The sequence below is a fragment of the Pinus tabuliformis genome, chromosome 3_1 (genome assembly GCF_031772625.1).
Source record: "Pinus tabuliformis cultivar Carrire ecotype Pingquan chromosome 3_1, CPIR1, whole genome shotgun sequence".
Taxonomy (NCBI): domain Eukaryota; kingdom Viridiplantae; phylum Streptophyta; class Pinopsida; order Pinales; family Pinaceae; genus Pinus; species Pinus tabuliformis.
In genome coordinates, this window is record NC_142301.1 from 770,564,986 (window position 1) to 770,589,828 (window position 24,843).

General features: G+C 35.1%; 1 pseudogene; it reads left to right on the forward strand.

Annotated features, from left to right (window-relative positions):
- Positions 1-7,774: 7,774 nt before the first annotated feature.
- On the forward strand, positions 7,775-21,484 carry LOC149189653 (potassium channel KOR1 pseudogene; annotated as a pseudogene).
- Positions 21,485-24,843: the final 3,359 nt, after the last annotated feature.

Below are 24,843 nucleotides of genomic sequence, written 5' to 3' on the forward strand. Positions count from 1 at the left end.
ACCTTGAAGTGTCTTCCCATTAGGTAGGGTCGCCATTTCTTAAGTGCATGGAGTATTGCCAACATTTCCTTCTCATAAATAGCTTTGCTTAAAAACTTTCCCTTGATTGGACGACTTTCAAAAGCAATGGGTCTTTCATCTTGCATTAGAACAACACCAATTCCATTTCCTGAAGCATCACATTCCACAATAAAGGTTTTTGTGAAGTCCAGTGTAGCTAAGACCAATGCTTGGAACATTGCCTCTTTAAGATGTTCAAAGGCCTTTGTTGCTTCCGGAGTCCATGAAAATGAATCTTTCTTCAATAATGTTGTTAGAGGTGTTGCTATTCTCCCATAATTCTTAACAAACTTGCGATAATACCCTGTCAACCCAAGAAATCCTCGCAGATGCTTTATGGATGTGGGGATTTTCCATTCCTTAATGGATTTAATTTTGCTAGGGTCTACCTTAACTCCTTCATGAGATACAATATGACCCAAATATTCCACCTCCTGGACTCCAAAGAAACATTTGGATCTTTTTGCATATAATTGTTTCTCCTCCAATAGTTGTAGCACCCTGTCAACATGTTCAACATGATCCTTCCAAGACTTGCTGTAGATTAGTATATCATCAAAAAATACTAACACGAATTTTCTAAGGAATGGTTTGAAAATTGAATTCATCAAACCTTGAAATGTGGAAGGTGCATTGGTAAGGCCAAAAGGCATGACCAAAAATTCATAATGACCCTCATGAGTTCTAAATTTCGTTTTTGGAATGTCTTCAATCTTCATTCTGATTTGATGATATCTCGAACGAAGATCCAACTTGGTGAAGTAAAATGATCCATGCAATTCATCCAGTAATTCATCAATAACAGGAATGGGGAACTTATCTTTAATAGTGAGCTTGTTGAGCTCCCTATAATCCGGACACATCTTCCATGATCCATCCTTCTTGTGCACCAATACTACTAGAGCTGGGAAAGAACTTTGACTCGGTTGAATTATACCAGCCTCTAGCATTTCTGCAACCATACGTTCAATTTCAATTTTTTGGACATAGGGATATCTGTATGACCTGATGTTTGGAGGAACACTTCCTGGAATCAGATGAATAGCATGATCATGATCATGCATAGGTGGGAGACCATTTGGAGTCTCAAATACCTTGGAATGATTGTCCAAGACTTTTTGGAGATCTGTAGAAATAGATGATTCCAATGTGCAAACATCTAGCGAACATAATTGTGCAATTACACCTCTTTGCTCCTTTTTTAGAAGCTTTGTCATGCCATTAGAGCTGATTATCTTTCCTGGTTTCCCTGCAATACCCCTTAATTCAACTTCCTTTCCTTCTTTAGAAAATTTGATGAAAAGTTCTTGAAAATTAAAAGCTATTTTACCCAAGGATTGTAGCCATTGGACTCCCAGTACAACATCAACACCTCCCATTGGAATGGAAATCATTGGGCTAGTCAATACATATTCTCCCATGGATAGCTTGATATTATGGCACTTTCTAGAGCAATTTATTGTTCCTCCATTTGCAATCATCACTTGACACTCTGGTGCTGGATATAGGAAGCAATTCAATTCTTTTGCTACCCTACAATGAACAAAATTGTGGGTGCTTCCTGAATCAATCAACACTATTACATTTTTCTTCTTGATTTGTCCTTCTATCTTAATGGTTTGAGGAGTGGTAATTCCCGCCAATGAATTACAAGATATGGTCGGATTTATTTGTTCTTCATCTAGGCTTTGTTCCTGGAGTATATCTTCTTCTTTTGACCTTTCTTGCTCCTTTTCTTCTTCCTCTTCACAATCTATGTAGAATAATTTCTTCTCAGCACACTTATGACCTTTAGTGTATTTGCTATCACAACTGTAACAAAGCCCTTTTGCTCTTTTTTCTTCCACTTGTTGTGGTGTCAACCTTATAGGTTGTGGAAGACTAGGGGTAACAACACTTCCGTCTTTATAGTTGTGAGTGGTATGCTTCCTGGTTGCCATAATTTTGCTTTCCATTTTTCTTGCTAACCTGAATGCCTTCTCTAATGAATCAGGTTCCCAAAGGCGAACATCATGTTGGATATGATCCTTTAAAGACCTTATGAACACATCAATCCTATGCTCCTCTGGAATATCTTTTACGCTTATGTTCAATTTTTGGAACTCCTCAATGTGCTCCATTACTGAACCCTTTTGTTTGAGACTTATCAATTGGCTAAAAAAAGTGTTGCTTTTTGTATCTTCATAATGTGCTATCAATTCTTCCATAAAAATTGCCCAAGTGATAAATTGTTTATGAGAGCAAAGCCATTGATACCATACAAACTGATTTGGTTCCAAATATACAGTTGCCATACGTACCTTTTGTGCATTTTGCACATTATTGAGATCGAAGAATTGCTCCATCTGTAATATCCATGTGGCGGGATCCTTGCCATCAAACTTCCTCATATCAATTTTTGGAATATGGTGATTCTTCGATCCAACATTAGCGTCTATGGAATCATGATTAACATTTCTTTTGTTCTCATCATGAGTTTCCTTTACTACCTTTTCACCATTAGGGACCCTTTCTTGTAGCAACTTCTTCAATTCTTCCATGTTTGTCTTCAAATCTATCTTCAAATCTGCCATGTCTCTCTTCAAATCTGTCTTCGAACCATCCATCTTAGCTTCCATGCCCTTTATCTTAGATTCCATGACACTTATCTTAGCTTTTGTTAGCTTTTGTGAGCGTGACATTTGTTGCACTTGTTCTTGTAATTTTGATATATCATGTAGCATTTCTTCCTCTTCTTCATGAGTCATGCTAGAGCTTTCAGGTTCCTTACTAGGTGTTTGCATTTTCTTTCCTCGGGGCATCAGTTACCGATAATAATGCTTTACTATGCCCTTTGAATTCCGTTAAACCAAGCTTACACAAAATTAAAAAAAAAAAAAATACACACCTTTTTTCACTTTATAGAAGCTTGATATTGAATCTGATGTATCTCTCTAATTTCGGATCATCTAGTTCTAAAATTTCTACCTGTAGTAGCCTTCTATGTCCTCTTTCCAATGCCACAAGTCTGAGCCAAATTGGATTCTCCAAGGAAGAGTTATGTGAAATCTCCCACAGTGACTTGCTTTTAGACTGGTTCAGTAGAGCGAACTTGTATGACGTGCCACAAGTCACTGTTTCAACCTTTGAATATGAAACACACAAACAAGAAACTAAAGTCCGTCCTCTTTCTGTACCTTCTTACGAAATTTCAGTCCGATCCCCAGAGAGAAAGTTATGACGATTTTCCCCAGGTCACCTGTTTTGAATGTAATTCAGGAGTCTGCAAAAAGACCAACTTCCTCAGATCATATCTCTGCAAATATCGTGCAAAAAGCTCTAAAATTCGGACCCAAGGTTCAGCACGATTTATTCTCAAATGGGTTTTTTTTGCGACTTCTGAAACGTCACAGAAAAAAAAGTTATAGCGAAAATGCCATGATGACCTGTTTGGAGCAGCGAAACCCTAGAATCCAAAGCTCTGATACCAAATGTTATGAAACCAGCTCAAGAAAAGATAGAAAAGATAGATCAACGCCTTAGAATTCAGCCTCTTCGAGGGGGCAACCTCCTTTACATTACATAAATGAACAATTCTTGGATGATACATATTACAAAACCTCCTTTATATATATAGGAGTTTAAGGAGTCACAATATAATCCAGCTGACCTAACAATAATAATATAAAGCCACAAAAATAACAATAGAGGGATTCTATGGGGCACAGAAATAACAATATGGGGGTAATAGGGGCACAAAAATATAAATAAGGGGTATAACTACAATAGTAATGGGGTAATCGCTAGTATTATAGGGACCCAACAGGATAAATATCCAAAAGATGATTAGTCCACAATTCCTGTAAAACTTTGATAGAAAAATGTATACAACTAAATGGTTGTGTGTAACAAAAATTATAATTATAGCAAACCTAAGAATCCTTATCTAATTTTGCAATGAACTAGAGGTATTGCACTCTAGACTGAGTATTTTCCAATTCAAAACTATCATCAATCTTGCATGCAATGACAATTCTATTATAGGATTGACTCTTAATTTCCTCTTTTCCAAGCCTACAATCTTTGATAGTAGTACGACTATAAAAGACTAGGAGTGCCCATGATAAATAGTGGCATGGAACTTAATAAACTATACCGCAAGCTTCAACCCTCCCTCCTCAATTTCTATTACTCCATCCGGTGTTCTGATATGTTATTTCCTTCTTGTTAATCACCATAATTAATACTTGAGTTCTCTTGCATTTAGAATTCAAAAAAAATTCCCTTCACTACACTCCCACGCAATGAAGGCTATAATCACAACGCCCTCCCACGAACTAAACAAAATACCAAATAAACATATTTTTATGCTAAGACATCCGTATCACATTTGATGGGAAGCCAACTGCCCATATTAAATAGATGGTTTTCGTCTCAATGCAAGGAGGTCGCCTCACCAAATGTGTACCCACCCTAGGGAGCTTTTTCCATTTCTACAATTTCTTTGCACATGGTTCTTAGCACATCAAGAAGAGGATGGAGATTTGTTTTCCAACATATCTACTTGTATTGTTGACTTTTGTTAGCTAGTTTATTTGCCAACTTATTTCGTATTCTTCGTATATGTGATAGTACAAGGGATACTATTACCTTTAAGACTTTGATTCTTGTTAAGCCTACCATTAGTCTCCATCTATTAGAGAACTTGGGGGGCTAGATCCATTTTGTAGTTTATTTATCATTAGGACAATGGTTTTATAATCCCCTTATGTTATCAATTTTTGATAATTAAGATGCTTGGATATTATTAGGACTTGCTCCAAGGATGGAATTTTAGCCACATTATTAGTTTCATTCCTAGAATTCCCATATAAATGTGAGTAATTTACCCATGATAATTTCTAAATACCCCTTTGAAACTAGCAAGGCCGGGATTACCCCTAGAGGCTCTATCAAATTTTAACTTTAAGAAACTAGGAGAAGGTGGTATCTATTTGTTAGGATTTCAGGGAATGGGCTAGGGTTGTGTTGCTTAAAATTTTGTAAAATATTGGTTGAGCCCCAAAAGTTTGAGAATACTTGATTCCTTGGAATTACATTCCCAATCTTGTGTATACCACTTGAGATTATGAGGTTTGTTTCGCTTACCTTCCCATTATGGAGCTCTAATAGTGTCCACATTTAATGACTAATATTTGAAGATTCTTCTATTCCTTTCCTTACATAATTCCCATGTTATAAATCTCAGGAAAATTTCCATGTTCAGTTCACTATAATACTTTTAAAAGGTCCAAAATTCCATTCATTAAGTGTTGAATGAATATTGGTTCTGTTCCAATTTTGATTGTCTAAAAATTATGGCCAAGTGATCCCATATTTCTAATGCAAATCTATAATTTTTAAGCAGATGCTCAGTTGGTTCTATGTTTTCCCATCAGAGGCTACATCTAGATAGACTTTGAAAACCCATTTTTGGAGATTTTCCCAAGTTAAGATTTTGTTTTGCATGAAATTTATAGGAAGAGGGTCACCTTTGGCTAGAATTTGGAGTCCCATAGCCTTTTCCATTTAGTTTTATTATGGCGTCCTTCTATGCTAACTATTAATATACAAGGCTCCTTTAAGCTAAAATATCCTTTACGAAAATTCCCCTATCAAAGGATATCTTTCCTGTATTGGATTTTAATTCTTCTACTTTATGTTTCATTTGTGATGGCTACTTGTGTTTCTGAGCTTATGTGCACTCGTCAATGTGTGTACTTTTGCCACTACCTCCATTGTTGTTGAGGTTGAGGTTGCGCCCAATACTAGTAGACTAGTACTATACCTTACAATATCAAACAAGTTTTTAACTAATTTACCTCTACTTTTTCCAATTTGGGCCCATTGCTACTAAGAATCCTCCCAAAAGAGGAATAAGTTTATGCTTTGATTTCCACGATGAATTCTAGAGATGAAATCCCTTAATTCCACCCCCTATCCAAATTATCAAACTATCATTTCTTCTTTCCATGTAATTTTGCTTCCATACATTACTCCATAAAGCTAATGGGTTTTTAAACCACCACCACCAAGTTTGGGCTGCTAGTGTTTAATTGAGGATTTTAGGGTCTCTCACTCCCAACCATCGAGGTGGTTAGGATAGCATAATTTTTCTGAAGTGAAAAGGACCCATTTTTATTGTTATTTAGCTCCTCTAAAATAAGCATATTTGTATGTTTCCTATTTTTCCCATATTGGCTTTAGGGTTTGTCGAGGATGAGAATATATACATAGAGATGACTTGTCGAACTAATTTGCATATTTTTTAATACACGTCATTAATCATATCTTTTTGAATACACATCATTAATCATATCAATATTATTTCAAATAGTTAAATTATACAAAATTTTAAATAAAATTTATATAACAATATATGAAAATAATAAAAAAAACGGTCCACCATTATATCTTTTTATTTTTTAATTAAAACTTAGTAATGAATTGTTTTTCAAAATAATTAGTTTTCACCTTTTAAAAGGTATAAATAAATTATCTCCCTCCAAAATCCCTAAAAGATTAAAAGATTAAGATTATGCAAGTTACAAAACTCACAATTAATATTGTAAAAAATTCTCACTAGATTTAAAATAAAATTGAAGAAACACTCCAAAACGGACGGTCTCAAGGTCTTTTGGGTATCCGGGGGCGTGGTTAGGTAGAGTTCAAAATTCAAAATTTAAATTTCACATTGCCGGGGGCGCGGGATTGGGTCTTAAAAAGAAAATTCTTTTGCATATTTTTGAATATGTATCATTAATCATATCAATATTATTTCAAATAGTTAAATTATACAAAATTTTAAATAAAATTTATATAAAAATATATGAAAATAACAAAAAAAACTGTTCACCATTATATCTTTTTATTTTTTAATTAAAACTTAGTAATGAATTGTTTTTCAAAATAATTAGTTTTCACCCTTTAAAGTGTATTTTAAAACATATAAATAAGTTATATCCCTTAAAAGATTAAGATTATGCAAGTTACAAAACTCACAATTACCATTGTAAAAAATCTCACCAGATTTTAAAATAAAATTGAAGAAACACTCCAAAACGGGCGGTCTCAAGGTCTTTTGGGTATTCACGGTTTTAAATAAATTATATCCCTCCAAAATCCATAAAAGATTAAAAGATTAAGATTATGCAAGTTACAAAACTCACAATTACCAATGTAAAAAATCTCACCAGTTTTAAAATAAAATTGAAGAAACACTGCAAAACAGACGATCTCAAGGTCTTTTTGGTATTCTCGGGCGTGGCTAGGTAGAGTTCAAAATTCAAAATTTAAATTCCACATTGCCGGGCGCACCAGACTGAGTGTTAAAAAGAAAATTCATGACGAATGGTCCATGGATGACCATGTGATGGTCATCGTCATATGCTTTAAAAATATTTATGTTAATGGTCATCAGAAAACTGGGGCGGCTGTATGCTCCATGTATGCATCATCTAGTTCGCATATTTTTTCTTAATAATTAATGCATATCTCCATCAATGTTCGTTAAGCAAATGGAAACGGAGAGTTGGGCCAGAACAACCATGTAAGCAGGTTTTGATAACCTGCAATCGAGACCAGGGTTGCCCAGATACAACCCCAACAACTCAACTACACCGGTCCACTAAGGCAGTTAGAGGAACAAAGATGTGGGATAGAGATCATTGTCCTTGCCACCGATTGTGAGGAGTGGATGGCGGTCTCGTGCCGATGTGGTGAAAAGAGTAGTAGGGTTGGCCAATTTCATTCAGCCTGGCCCGACAAGATCATCGTGGTAGCTAATAGAATCAGTGTGCTGTAAGCAGTCTGTTAATGTAAAGCGTATGGCGGGTACGGGGAGTGAAGGCGTGATGGTAGTTGGTCGCTTATTAGTTTTTGCCAATATTGGATGAAATACCACACAGGTCTAGTTAAATTGATATCAGTTTTCACCTATTCATCCCACAGTGTTGTTATCCAAAATCTCAATGAGGTCGTCAATTGGGAGGTTGTGCTTTGTTGTTAAAGGAGTGGGTCTGGATCGAACCCACGCCCGCCGAAGTCAGGAAAGCGGAGGCCGAAGTCAGGAAAGCAGACTGAGTTTTTGTCACAGCTCTAGGAACTGATGTTTAATAGAACGGGATGGTTCAGTGCATAGATGGTGGTCGTGGGTTATTCTGGTTTCAGCATTTTATTCTTGCTGTTTTACTCCCTTGCAATTCGGTTTTTTCCGTGCCCTGCCCAAGCATCTGTCGCAGCTTGACATATTGGCACAAACAACTTTCTGGATAGACATCCCTTTTCAGTGCTTTCTTTCCTATAGAGATTCAGATACTTACAAGATGGTGTATGATTGCCAGAAAATTATTGTTCGTTATGTAAAAACGAGTTTAGTTCCAGATGTTCTTTGTTGCTTTCAATGGGATATTATTTACAAAAAATTAGGCAGAAAAGAAGAGGTGAGGTATCTGTTGTGGATTCGGTTGTATCGAGCACACAAATTGATGGAATTTTTCAAGAAAATAGAAAAAAATATCCGTATAAACTATCTTTTCACAAGGATTTTGAAACTTATCTCTGTGCAGCTGTATTGCACACATATCACTGCTTGCATCTTTTATTATCTGGCCACAACTATTCTAGAGGAAAATGAAGGGTCTACATGGGTTGGAAGTTTAAGTTTGGGAGATTACCATTATACTCATTTTAGGGAGATAAGCCTGTCAAAATTATATATAACCTCTCTGTATTTTACAATAACTACCATGTCCACTGTAGGATATGGAGATGTGCATGCAGTGAATCACAGGGAAATGATATTTGTAATGATATATATCTCTTTTAGTATGATTGTCGGGGCCTATGTGATCGGTAACTTGACTACACACATCGTTAAGGGATCCAGGAGAGAAAGATTTAGTGATAAAATGACTAATCTGATTAAATATATGAAAAGACATAAACTGGCGAAGCATATAAAGGCTGAAATCAAAGGTCTTGTCAGGTTCTGCTACGAGAGTAGCTATTATGAACCCAAAGTATTAGATGATATTCCTGTTTTTATCAGGGCTAAAATTGCAGAGCCTTTACATACTTCAGAAATTGCAAACGTTACTCTCATCAATAATTGCAGCCAAGAATTTTTAAGCGGGATTGCAATGAGAATGAAAGAAGAGGTGGTAATTGAATGAGGAAGTGTAGTAGATCAACTCTACATTGTTTCTCGTGGGTCTGTGGAAACCGTAATTGTTGGAGAGGATGGGTATGAGGAGACAACTGCACAAATTGAGCCCTATGGTATATTAGGTGAGATGGCTTTGTTGCGTAACATAGTTGAGAAATATAATGTTTGTGTCCATCATCACTGCAAACTGCTTACACTAGATAAACCGACTTTTGTAAACATCACACAAATTTATTTCAAGGATGGAATGCAAATCCTCACTAATATTCTAGAGGGAAAGGATATCGATTTGAGAAGTAAACTTCTAGAATCCGAGTTCGGTCTCTTTTTTGGAAAAGAAGAAGCTGAATTAGCCTTGATAGTTAACCATCAAGAAAATGGCTCTTCTTTTAAAGATTCAGGAAGAGAGATATATGAGGCCAAAACATGTAGAGTGTTTCCTTTTCACCCACGGACTCCCATAGAGAGTAGAACATATGTCCTTTTCATGTGGGTTCCTCAGACAATTGAAGGCTTTCTTCGAAAAACAGCAAAGCACTTTGGTTCTGTTGGTACCATTGTTTTAACGGAAGATGAGGAACAAATTTTGCATGCAGACTTAATTCAGGACAATCAAATATTTATATTTTTCATGTTGGCGAGAGTAGCAACCAAATACAAATATAGATACACAGACATATGTAATTTCACCGAGCCTATAAAGTACAAAAAATTCATCAATATTGAAATGTATTGTCTACTTGATTGTATTTGGATAAAATGTTTATTTAGAACAAAAATATAGAAAGGTACCCAGAACTTTGCATATAATATTTTCCTTATTTTTGTTTATATGTGGTCTCTTTGTTTTTCTTTTTATGTGGTTTCTTGATTTTCTTTTGGGTTGGAACCAGGCTGCTCATTAATCAAATTGCAACTCAATACATGTTTGCAACTTCACCTTCATAGTTTAAGTGCACTCTATGGTTTGAATGAATAAAATGTTTACTACAATGTGTTGGACTCAATGAAGTCCTCAATTGGGAGCCTATCAATTGGGAACCTATGCTTATTCATTAAAGGAGTGCGTCTGGGTCGAACCCACGGCCGCCGAATTCGTAAATTGTGAAGCCTTATTTGTTTATTTAAACTTTCAATTCCAGGAAGAATTATCTTAATTTTGACACAGTTTATAGTATAACCTGTTTTTTATTTTCTTCATAATATTTGTGGATTATAAGGCTATTTACAATGACAACTGATTTCTAGATGAAACCCTAACTTCCTGTGAAATATTGGTGAATTTACACGTGGCTAATTTGTAATATCCCATTAAAGGAGTGCGTCTGGATCGAACCGCGGCTGCCGAAGTCGTAAATATGCTTTACTAATATTAATTAATAACTAACTAAAAATTGATGTAATAAATTTGCAATATTAATAACTAAATAAAAATTAATGTAATAAATTTGCAATCCACATATAAAAAGTTATGATTTTTTTAGTGTTTTTTCAAATATTTCAATGTCACATTTAAAAAGTGTTGATATTATTTATTCATTTAATTTATGAGGGTTAGGAGTTCAAACATTATAGATACATTGTTGCATTCATTAACGCCCTTGAAAAATTTCTAGTAAGGAAACAATGCTACATAAAATCAAATTACTATTTATTGGGTTTCAATTACTCTCAATCCAATCTTAAAAATACAAATATTCTTTAATTATTGGAATTAAAATCTATTGGGTTTTATTAACTCTCAACCCAAGCTTAAAAATACAAATATTCTTTAATTATTCTAACTTAGATTGGAGTTAAATTTTCATCAACTTTTAATCCAAAATTTAAAATCAAAATCAAAATTATTTAGATGATTTTATTATTGGATTTTAAATTGGGAATTAATACAAATTAGGAAGTGGTAACGTGCATGTAACATTTTTTTCTATCCAAATAAATATCACAGTCAATGTTTGAGGGCTTGCACTAAGGAGTAAAATTTTATATCACAAGTACCATAATTCAATTTGACATTAAAGAGACATTCTAAATTGCAAGAAACAAGGTAGTTGCCTTAGTTCAACATGGTTGATGTGATGGTATGTTGGGATGTGTGACTCTCAATTTCAAAGGGTTGTTGCTAATATGATGTCTGGAATGTTATTTTGGTGAACAATATTAGTTTAAAGTAATGAAAAATAGTATTTGTTGTTTTTATCCATACAAGTGTTTTTAAATTGAAAAATTGGTACGATGACTAAGCTATCTTAGAGAAGTATGAAATAAATTCAAAATTACAATAATAGTTGAGGCCTCCTAGGAAACTCTTTCATGTAATCATATAATATGATTTGGGCACAAGGTTGATCATATGTTGAATAAATAACCATAGGGGAAAACCCATTGGTTCTACAAAGATATTGACATATTCCTCTAGTAGAGGTTGTTGGTTTGATATGAAAGTTCACATTGATGATATCCTCTTCCATGGGATGAATGATGTAGATGCTATGAGAAATGCTGGAAGCTACCTTGTTGACTAGGGGAATGTGGACACTACAAAGAGGTAGGGGAACCATACAAGAACTGAGTTGATAGCAACTCCCATCAAAATGAGTGTATCAATTCAAATGAGCATGATATTAGGATTTATTAGCTTTCAGGTAGGGGTAGTCGAAAAGTAGTTGTCCGTAATCAATTTGAGTGACGTCATAGTCAATGATTTCATGAAAGGTTCCAATGTTGAAAGTATTGGAACAATATTGAGTGATCGAGATGTGTGCACCTATGCCCTAGCATAAATGATTTTCCTTGTGAAATGCAAAAATGGATTTTGTTGGGTTGAACCTTTGATAAGTCTATAATAAAGCTCTATGTTATTGGTCCCGCGGATGTAAATCAACCAAGGACTTATATGGATCATACCCAAAGCAAGAGTCCCAAATATTATTATAAATTAACAACCTATTATTGATTTAGATTTATCAAGGGAATAAAATAAAATATAGATTTGTAATAAAAATATAGAGATATAATGAGACTTGGCTTTTATTAATAAATGGAAAGTGTTGAAACTATATAAATACATAATGAAAACAAACGAGATTGAATGGTGGTAGCTTATCTCTGAGAATATATGTGATAGTTATGTGCCTTCCCAAATTATCTTACAATGAGGGTTCAAGGTCCTTTTACATAAATAGGCAATGAAAAAACCCCTAAACATCCAAAAACCCTAACCCTAATCGATGAAGCACCAAAATACTTGCGGGGTCCGATAAGATAAGTTGGAACATGAACTTTCTGAGTTTGTAAGTTTGACATATGATCGATAATTGGGGTGTTGGGTAGCTGCTTCAAAGGGCTTGACTAGGAAGTGAAATTGTTCACTACATTAAGCACACCACTAAGTGCATGTTTCACCAAAAAGCATCATTTAGGGTCTCAAAATGACTCCAAAAGTTCAAGACACAAAAAGCTATAGAAAAATGCCAAAATAAAAAACTATGTTGTGAGCCAGTGGATTAGGTGGGTGGCCACCGATATCCACTAGGATCAATCCTCCCCCCTTAAGAAGCAATTGTCTCCATTGTGTTGAGTCCCTCCATTACATGGGGAAAATTATGCTAAAATTAGCCCCCGATGACCCACTTTCCTTGGTGCAAGATCTGGCTTGGTTTGACAACCCAACCGGTTGGATCCTCTATTGGAATCCATGTGTCAACGATTTGATCAATTGTTGTCTTTTCAATGAAATTTGGGTTGAGCTCTATTAGTGTCATTTGCTTTGCAAATTTATATGTGTCCAACAATGGTGTAAAGTATGGTTGAAGGAGGTCCACATTAAACGTTGGATGCAGGTCAAGGAAGGGGGGGATACTTATCTCAAAAGCATTTCCACCCCATTTACAGTGCGAAATTACATTGTTATAGCCTAATGGTATCTCTCAAGTATGAGGTCCCAATTAGACCTCACACCATTTGGGATGAGATTCTCATTCAAAAATGTTGGCCAAACTACCATCTCGTATTTGGTCAAGATTAGATTTTGGATGAATTAAACAAGGAAAGGGAAATTCTAATAAAATTACTGATGAGATACAAGTAAGAATAATTTTGTGGAAGCATTTTAAATGAATGATGCAAAGAACATTGCAGCATATTTATAAAATAAACATGCACCTCAGAAAAATAATGATAGAAACTTTGATTAAGATACATTACAATCAAAGTGTTCTAGCTATTAATTGTAAAGTAGTTTGTAATTAATAACTAGCATGTAAGCATATAATATCAATAAACAATTCCAAAAACTTAAGTCTGCGTTAACAAAATATTTCATTAGCCTTCAACAAGTGAAAAAAAAATCGCATACCATCAAACACCCATCAAGAGTAGTCTTACAATGTTCAATAACATGTGAAAGAAATTCTTGTCATGGCCTAGAGACTTCTAAATATTATCGCTGAAATATTCCATACAAAATCATACAATATCTCAACGAAACCCAATAGTGGGAATGAAAAACTAGAACTTGATCCTCAAAGAAGTTTAAAAACTTTCCCTTTCAAGTGCTCCAAGAGTCACAAAAGCCAAAAGTCCCTTTCTCTACCATAGAGGGTATATTTATACAAAATGGGGTGACCTTTCACCTTCCATGACATTTCATCTAACCTCATGTCTAATTTCTATTTCACTTTATTTCTAATTCTATTTTCTTTACATAATTACTTGTAAAACTAAACTAATAAAGTAAATATCCTTTATGGGATTAATTCAAGGGTTGCTAAGGAAAGGGCTTGGACTTCTAATTCTTGTGTTAGGTAAGAATACCGTTCCTTTTAATTACGAGTTATGGACAAGAATGTGTTTGATATCAGCCTTTCATATGTGATCTCACACTCGAAAGAACTAGGCACTATTATTTTCATTCTAGACTATTCTAAGTGGAATAAATGTGGAGAACACCTTTGTTGGTTCCACCACATGTTGTTTGATAGCCTCCTTGGTAAGATTCGTGTCCCTTTTGAGTGATGGAAATCTCGTGTTTGTTATCATTTCTTATGTGTCCCAATCAATATATTATTTTGGTCTTATTTCTCAACGTGCTCCAATGGGAACTATTTTGTGGGATTTGATCAAAACATCCATCATGTTATTAAGTTGATGATAAATATTTAGAGTTCTAGTTACATCCCTCCCTAGCTTCTCTTGGGCTTGGATGGTTTATTTTACTCTTTCCTTATCTCATTCTTTACCCATCTAATCTCTTCTTGGTAATTTTACTGGTGCATTTAGATGTTTCGTGTTCCACCCATACATTATGTCCACAACTATTGGGGTTTTTTTAGTTACACACCTTTTTTTAGGGAATTTTGAATGTCCATAAGCATGGAAGCCGCCTTTTGAAGTGTGACTAGTTCCTTGTATATTTTCTTCATCAAATCTACTAATAATATGTTTTCTTTTAATTTTGCTGCTTGGAAATCATCATTTTTGTAAATTGACGTTAACAAATCTTGATTATCTTTATGACGCCTTTAATTTTCTTGTTGTACATTGCCAAGGGTCCTCTCTAGTTCCTTGATCCTATCCATAAGTGTCCGATGTTTCTTTCAATGGAAGCTAAGAAAGATGATCTTTTCAAAGCAATGGCTATATGGTTATTCATGGTGTTTGACACTATATTTCATTTAATGGTCATTGTGATTGGTTTTTCTAGTTCTCAAGAAAAATATTTTTGTCTTTCTTCAACAATCATGTTGTAGTTGTGATCAATCTAAAGCTTGCTAGATCTAGGACTTGATTCACATTGTGAGCTAAGATACCCATCTCCTTAAGTGGCAAGTGGCCTCATGTGAGTGGAACTAAAACTAGGGTTGAAGGATCAACATCCATGCTAGGAAATAAGTGAGTAGCAACGAAGTTTGAAAGAAGCACACTGCGATTTTCAATTTACCTCCACACTAGGAGGTGAGTTATGGAGAAAATCGCAGACAACGTATTTTGGGAAAGGTTAAAGTCGGTTGGTCTTATTACAGGGAAATGTTGTTTGTATAAATTTTCCTAGTATGATACTATATTTATTTAGTTGGGTTTGATGAAATCTTGGGCCCTGCATTTTCTTTTAGTTGAAATAATGCAACAAGAGCTGTTGTTAAGAATATATTATGAAAAAGCTCTAGTTGTTCCAATAAAGTTAGATTTGATTCACTGTAACAGTCACTTTATACTATAGGGAATCCAACTAAATTACATATGTACTCTATTTTTGGGAAAAATAGTCTTAGATGATAACCAATAAAAATATTGTATTTTGTTTTTTTTTTTTACAGATATTTATTTATTTATTATTATTATTATTAATTTTTTTTTTTTAATTTGGTTAATATGAAATCATAATGTTAGTTGGAAAGAGGTAGTTCAATTAGTAATAGCTGTGAAAATGAAGTGAACATATATGAGAAAACGTTTGAGGTTCGAATCTCTTTGATTCTCTTCTTGCAAAAATGACATATATAAACACCTATAAAGTTATAGTAGTTGCAATTAAATCAATCTAATTGCTAATTCATTTAACCCACTGTTTAGAAAATTATTTTGTCAACCTGGTGCGCACACATAGTTAAAGCCATCTCGTAGATTGTATGAGGAATCAATGCACACATACATAGTTAAAATTCATATTTGTCTTTTATTTGCACATTCATGTTATAATGTTTATTTATATCTTTATTTGTTAATTAGACATAGTAAATTAGATTAGGGAGCTTTTGCTTTTAAATTTTGAAGCGCACAATCCTAAAAGTAAATATTTGTGTTTTAGCAATTTATTCTTATATGGGAAATTAAAACAAAAAAATTATCATGATATGTAGCTATGCAAAATTAAGCAAATAAATATAATAATTTTTATGTTCAATTAATTCATAAAAACCCTTGTTCAAATTTAAATAGATATTGTTGTGTTAAAAATTGGTATATCTTTTATCCTCAAAAAGTCACAGATGGAATTGACAAATATAACACAATCTATTATACTTATGTTGAATCCACCATTCAAATAATAGTGAAGATACACATCTTGCCCACAATTTTATTATTTAAATTAATCTTTAGTTAGTAAAAAAAACATTATATTATCTTACTTTATGTAATATTACACTCAATTTTTTCATAAAACCACTTATTAATGTGCTTAAAACTTAACATTTTTTTATTACTATATTTCAAATCTTCATTAATTATAAAAATCAGAAAATTTTGTTATATAATATATTTTCTTAAATATGTTTAAAAATAATTCTTTTTAAATTTATTACTTCTACACATTTTATATTATTATTTTAATCAAATTCAATAATACAATTTTTTATATTTATTTATTAATATCTATTTAAAATAAAAATTTATAAAGTAATACAATATATTTTACATTTAATTAAATTTAATTTTTATAATTTAATTGAATTTATTTTTTACTTATATATATATACACCATTTTATAAACATTAATTGATAACTAATATGAATCACTATTCACATACTTTTTTACCAACTAAGATACTTATTCAATGAGCATACATTATAACCATCTCGCATGTATGCATTATTTTTAATATTATGCTATGTGGAAAATAGTGTATAATAATTTATATGTTTATTTTTAAAAGGATAAAATGTATCTATAGATAGTTATTGTTAGCTACTCGTATGCCACTTAGGAAACTAAACCAATAACATATGTTCAAAATTTTACAATTGTGTATTCTATAGTCTACCAAGTAGTCTCTCAAAATAGAAGACTAGAAAAAAAAATAAAACACGAGTTGATAGAGTTAAAAGCACTACATTATGATTGATTTTCTTCTTGAAAGATATGGCTCACTTGATCATCATTTAGTTGGAGAGTCCACCGAAGTCAGTGGCTAGAGCCTACTGCCATTTTTTGAATAGGAAGTAAAAGTTTTCCAATTTCTTGGCTAGAATCAAGACCTTGCTAAGTCTATCTACCTTGTCCGTTAATTTTTCCATGTAGATGGTCATTTCTTACTGAGAGTATGTTCTATTAGTAAGAACTTGTTGCAGAAATATGGTGATAGAATTGCAATTGCTTAAAAAATTTAATGTAAATCAAGAGAGACAATTCTACACTAATTTGCATAAACTAATTCACAATTTAGAACAACATTCAAAAACATGCATCAATCAAGGATAGTTTCAAGGATAGTTTCTCTATGTTGGGTCATAACCACTTGAGCTATTGATTGAGCATGGGTTTGGCTAAGAGGGGGAAGCAAGATTAGGGGCAAGGGAGGGGTCAGGTTGTTCTCTTCTGCCTCCATGGTGAGCAGAGGAGAGACCACCTCTTTCCATGACCCGGGGGCACCAAGGAGGGGTTGAACGAATTTTACGGTCCTAGGGAGGGAAGGCGAAATCAAATAGAAATTTTAGATGGGGAGGAGAGGCAAAATAGAAATTGTAGGAACTCTAAGAAGGGGCACAAGGAAGGTGACTAGGATGCAAGAGAAGGATAACCTAGCCTATCAATGAGTAGGGCAGTCCCAAAAAAGAGAAACATTATAGGTAGGGGGTGAAATGGAGGTTGAAAATGCTCAAATTAAGTCATAAAAAACACACCTCCTCGAATTAGAAGTTCCTAAGAGGGGATAAATATCCAAAAGATGATTAATCCATAATTCCTGTAAAACTTTGATAGAAAAATGTCTACAACTAAATGGTTGTGTGTAACAGAAATTACAATTACAGTAAACCTGAGAATCCTTATCTAATTTTGCAACGAACTAGAGGTATTGCACTCTAGACTAGGTATTTTCCAATTGCAAACTATCATCAATCTTGCATGCAACAACAATTCTATTATAGGATTGACTTTTATTTTCCTCTTTTCCAAACCTATAATCTTTGACAGTAATAGGACTTTAAAAGACTAGGAGTTCCCATGAGAAATAGTGGCATGGAACTTAATAAACTATACCGAGAGCTTCAACCCTCCCTCCTCAATTTCTATTATTCTATCCCGTGTTATGATATGTTATTTCCTTCTTGTTAATCACCTTAATTAATACTCAAGTTCTCTTGCATTTAGAATTCAAAAAAAATTCCCTTCACTAGACTCCCACGCAATGAAGGCTATCATCACAACACCCTCCCATGAACTAAACAAAATACCAAATAAGCATATTTTTATGCTAAGCCATCCATATCACATTTGATGGGAAGCCTACTGCCCATATTAAATAGATGGTTTTCATCTCAATGCAAGGAGGTTGCCTCACCAGATGTGCACCCACCCTAGGGAGTTCCTAAGAGGGGATAAATATCCAAAAGATGATTAATCCACAATTCCTATAAAACTTTGATAGAAAAATGTCTACAACTAAATGGTTGTGTGTAACAGAAATTATAATTACAGCAAACCTGAGAATCCTTATCTAATTTTTCAACGAACTAGAGGTATTGCACTCTAGACTGAATATTTTCCAATTGCAAACTATCATCAATCTTGCATGCAATAAAAATTATATTATAGTATTGACACTTAATTTCCTCTTTTCCAAACCTATAATCTTTGACAGTAGTAGGACTATAAAAGACTAGGAGTGCCCATGAGAAATAGTGGCATGGAACTTAATAAACTATACCGCGAGCTTCAACCCTCCCTCCTCAATTTCTATTACTCCATCCGGTGTTATGATATGTTATTTCCTTCTTGTTAATCACCATAATTAATACTCGAGTTCTCTTGCATTTAGAATTCAAAACAATTTCCCTTCACTAGACTCCCACGCAATGAAGGCTATCATCACAATGCCCTCCCACGAACTAAACAAAATACCAAATAAGCATATTTTTATGCTAAGCCATCCATATCAATTTTGATGGGAAGCCTACTGCCCATATTAAATACATGGTTTTCATCTCAATGCAAGGAGGTCGCCTCACCAGATGTGCACCCACCCTAGGGAGCTTTTTCCATTTCTACAATTTCTTTGCACATGGTTCTTAGCACATCATGAAGAGGATGGAGATTTTTTTTCCAACATATCTACTTGTATTGTTGACCTTTGTTAGCTAGTTTATTTTCCAACTTATTTCCTATTCTTCGTATATGTGATAGTACAAGGGATACTATTACCTTTAAGACTTTGATTCTTGTTAAGCCTACCATTAGTCTCCATCTATTAGAGAACTTGGGGGGCTAGATCCATTTTGTAGTTTATTTATCATTAGGACAATAGTTTTATAATCCCCTTATGTTATCAATTTTTGATAATTAGGATGCTTGGATACTATTAGGACTTGCTCCAAGGATGAAATTTTAGCCACATTACTAGTTTCATTCCTAGAATTCCCATATAAATGTGAGTAATTTACCCATGATAATTTCTAAATACCCCTCTAAAACTAGCAAGGCCGGGATTACCCCTAGAGGCTCTATCAAATTTTAACTTTAAGAAAGTAGGAGAAGGTGGTAGCTATTTGTTAGGATTTCAGGGAATGGGCTAGGGTTGTGTTGCTTGAAAATTTGTAAAATATTGGTTGAGCCCCAAAATTTTGAGAATGCGTGATTCCTTGGAATTACATTCCCAATCTTGTGTAGAGCACTTGAGATTATGAGGATTGTTTCGCTTACCTTCCCATTATGGAGCTCTAATAGTTTCCACATTTAATGACTAATATTTGAAGATTCTTCTATTCCTTTCCTTACATAATTCCCATGTTATAAATCTCAGGAAAATTTCCATGTTCATTTCACTATAATACTTTTAAAAGGTCCAAAATTCCATTCATTAAGTGTTGAATGAATATTGGTTCTGTTCCAATTTTGATTGTCTAAAAATTATGGCCAAGTGATCCCATATTTCTAATGCAAATCTATAATTGTTAAGCAGATGCTCAGTTGTTTCTATGTTTTCCCATCAGAGGCTACATCTAGATAGACTTTGAAAACCCATTTTTTGAGATTTTCCCAAGTTAAGATTTTGTTTTGCATGAAAGTTAGAGGAAGAGGGTCACCCTTGGCTAGAATTTGGAGTCCCATAGCCTTTTCCATTTAGTTTTATTAGGGTGTCCTTCTATGCTAACTATTAATCTACAAGGCTCCTTTAAGCTAAAATATCCTTTAGGACATTTCCCCTATCGAAGGATATCTTTCCTATATTAGATTTTAATTCTTCTCCTTTATGTTTCATTTGTGATGGCTACTTGTGTTTCTGAGCTTATGTGCACTCGTCAATGTGTGCACTTTTGCCACTACCTCCATTGTTGTTGAGATTGAGGTTGCACCCAATACTAGTAGACTTGTACTATACCTTACAATATCATACAAGTTTTTAACTAATTTACCTCTCCTTTTTTCAATTTGGGCCCATTACTACTAAGAATCCTCCCAAAAGAGGAAGAAGTTTATGCTTTGATTTCCACGATGAATTCTGGAGATGAAATCCCTTAATTCCACCCCCTATCCAAATTATCAAACTATCATTTGTTCTTTCCATGTATTTTTGCTTCCATACATTACTCCATAAAGCTAATGGGTTTTTAAACCACCACCCCCAAGTTTGGGCTCCTAGTGTTTAATTGAGGATTTTAGGGTCTCTCACTCCCAAACCATCGAGGTGGTTAGGATAGCATAATTTTTCTGAAGTGAAAAGGACCCATTTTTATTGTTATTTAGCTCCCCTAAAATAGGCATATTTGTATGATTCTTTTTTTTCCCATAATGGCTGTAGGGGTTGCCAAGGATGAGAATATATACATAGAGATGACTTGTCGAACTAATTTGAATATTTTTGAATACACATCATTAATCATATCAATATTATTTCAAATAGTTAAATTATACAAAATTTTAAATAAAATTTATATAACAATATATGAAAAAAAAAAAAAAAACTATCCACCATTATATCTTTTTATTTTTTAATTAAAACCTAGTAATGAATTTTTTTTTTTCCAGGAAAAAAAACGAACTTTTTTATAAGTCATAAAAAAGTTACAGTGCATATGAGTTAACATTCTGTGAACAAAAATGCCTGCTTAGGAGCTAGAGCTCCTCTGATATGATCATCAGCGCCCCTACAGAGCGCTAACAGCATCTTCTGTACTCGGCTTTCAGCCACAAACAAGAACGATAACGCTCCAAAAAACTTCAGTGCCGCCTGGGCCTCCTCTCATGAGGAAAACAGCCCAGGCAATGAAACATTGTTTATCGAAACACAGTCTGCTCTTTAAACCAGAGCTTAAAAGTATGAGAGTTTTAAAATCTTTTTTGGCTTATGCCACCTTTTCTAAACAAAAGGAACAGATTAGAACAGTGCATATATATAGAACGGCCCAAAAGGAAAGATTATATGTCTGGAGGGAGATCCGACACACGGATCTGATCATGGTCCTGCTCAGTTACTCTCCAAGAGCCCACAGCTTGCTGCAGGCCTTCTTTAGATAGTCGATCCGCTTCCTCATTGAATTCCCTGTAGATGTGATCAATAGTAAAAACATTAAACTGTTGTTTTAAAAGTTGAATCTCTTCAAGTAACGACATCAACATATAGTGCTGGCATCGATGTTTTCCCACAACCCAGTTTACAACATTCATTGAATCACCAAAAATCTGAACTGTGAGGATGTGTTTGTGAACAAGCCAACAGAGGAGCAACTTAAGAGCAGTGAGTTCAGCAAAATTATTTGTCCCCCTTCCTATTCCCACTAAGGCTTTTAGAGAATGTGAACTGTTAAGATGAATGGATAAACCGGCTCCCGCGACATCATTTTGAGCTGCCCCATCAAAAAAGGCCCATGGAGTCCCTTCTCTGATAATAGGTTCCTTCCGCGGGGCCGCATTTGCCGATTCCTCCTTTACAGGAATGCTCTCAAGAATGGCGCTGCTTTGAATGGCAATAGCAGTCCCCGGGGTCGCCTGTTCACGAAATATACTTCGGTTCCTAGCGATCCAGATACCCCAACAGATGATGGGAGGTAAATTTCTCAAATTCCTCTCTTGAAAATGATTCCACCAATATTCCCAGGCTGTGGCCAAACAGTCTCCTTCCCATCTAATTTTAACATTTATAAGTTTTTCCGCTTCAGCCCAAACCTGTTTTGTAAAAGGGCATGATAGAAACAGATGGGTGACAGATTCGGAATCAGAAAAACACAGGGGGCATCTACCAGGACCATGTTTGAACCGAGCTTGCAGGATTTCCCATGTTGGGATCCTATGATTTAAGGCGCACCAGAAAAAAATTCTAGCTTTTTTTGGACATTTTAGTTTAAACAAAGGTTTTGACCACCAAACAGGAGGGTTCCAACCTTTATTCTTCATAAGTAAACTGTAGCCAGCCTTTGGCGAATAAAGCCCAGTCTCCGCATGCGCCCAAACCAGAGAGTCTGGCTTATCCGATATTCTCACATTTGATCTTTTGAGCTCCTGGATGAATAACTGCCATTCCTCTCTCCAGGCGGGATCTATTCCTAGGCTGGCCTCAGACCTCCAAACCTGCCCCCAAATAGAGTACTGCTCCAAATTAGCAATCTGCCTTAAGTTTCTGATCCCAATATCATCCAGGTGATTGAGCATATCAGGAGAAAGAGCATAAGCCTCACTACACCCCACCCATGGGTCCCTACCAATCCTCACATTTTCTCCATTCCCAACCCGCCAAGCCAGCCCTTGTTCAATTACCCTAAAAGCCTCAGAAGTGGCTTTCCAAATGACTGAGCAGTTCCTTCCTTTTTTGTTTGGCATTCTAATCCAATCTTCAAGCGGCATGGGGTCAATGTATTTTCTCTTAACAACCTTCGTCCAGAGATTTTCCATAGCGATTATTCTCCAGCCCGATTTTGCTGCTAGAGCGAGACTGAAGTCAATGGGACTTTTCAGACCCCATCCACCCCAGTCCTTAGGCCTAGCTATCTTATCCCATGCAACCCATGGAAGAACGGAATCCTCCTTCGACCCTGACCACAAAAACCTGCTGCAAATCTGTTTAATTTTATGGAGAGTCCCTTTTGGAATCCATGTCAACGCTGCCCAGAAGACCGGGATTGCCTGAAGGACTGAATTTACCAATGTAAGCCTTCCCGCCCTAGAAAGCCACTTGAAGCTCCAATGAGAAATTCTTTGTTCAATTTTTGCAATTAGCCAATTCCAGTCTTGCTTTCTATAAGCAGATGGTTTTAGCCAAAAGCCCAAGTATTTGAAAGGCTGCTCCATGTTACAAGTTCCGAAAGGCAGATGGGCAGCGATCACATTCTCCTCTTGTCTATTGAAGCCTTCAAAAATTAGCTGAGACTTCCTCTCGTTTATTTGCAGCCCTGTAGCTTTCAAGAACTGATCAAGAATACGCTTAATCTCTAAAATTTCATTTAGGTTCCCATTTGTAAAAAGGAGAATATCATCAACAAAAAGCAGATGAGTAATGAACAGGTTAACAGCAACTTCCAAACCTTTTATCAAACCTGTGCTTTTTGCCTTTGCTAACAATCTGCTCAAACCTTCTGCAGCAAGAAGGAAAAGGAGAGGGGAAAGAGGACATCCTTGGCGCAGCCCTCTTTGACTTCTAAAGAAATGGGAGGCAGCTCCATTTATCAGAACAACAAAATTTACATTTGTGACACATCCCATAATCCAATTTATGAAGCCCACCGGGAACCCTAGGTGTGTTAGGAGTAACTTTAAGTACGACCAGCTGACCCTGTCATATGCTTTTGATAGATCTATTTTGAGCACTGCCCCCTTCTTGTTTGCTTGCCTTATACTGTGAATAGTTTCTTGAGCTACCCCTATAGCTTCATGAATTTGCCTCCCATCCAAGAAACCAAATTGCTCCTTTGATATACAGCCAGATAAAAGAGGTTTCAATCGAACAACAATGATCTTTGAAATAATCTTGTAAATGGTGTTGCACAGAGAGATAGGCCTAAAGTCTTCAAAGGAGGCAGGATCTTTTGGAATAAGAGCAATGAAAGTTGCATTGAAAGGACCATAGATTTCTCCTTTTACATGAGATTCCTCCACCACCTCTGTAAGTTCAGTCCCGATAGATTCAAAGAAGTGAGAAAAGAGCTCTATAGTCCATCCATCAGGCCCTGGACTTTTGTCTTTTGGCATAGACTTTATTACACTTTCTACTTCTTCCTTTGTCACCTCTCTAAAAAGGTCTTCCGCATCTTCCTCCTCCACAAAACGAGGGAAAGCCTGGGCTGTTCTGATTATTTCAGGCAAAGATATCCCCCCAGGATCAGAGAAAAGAGAACGAAAATGGTTTTTCCCCATAGAGGACAGATCTTCAAAGGATGAAGCCTCCCTGCCTTCAGCATCCCTCAACTTCCATATAGTGTTTGCGTTCCTCCTCCCTTTTGCATAATTATGAAAAAAATTTGTGTTTTCATCCCCTGCTTTCAGCCAAATAGCTCTGCTTTTTAATCTCCACTCCTCTTCCCTATCCAAAAGGATCTTCGCCTTCCTCTTTTCCAGAGCCATAATTCTTTCTTTCGACTCCTGAGTTGAGTAAGCATCAGTCGCTGGGTCTTCAAGAACCCCCAGATCCTCATCAATGCCGACTAATTCTTCAAATTGCTTTTTCCTTCGA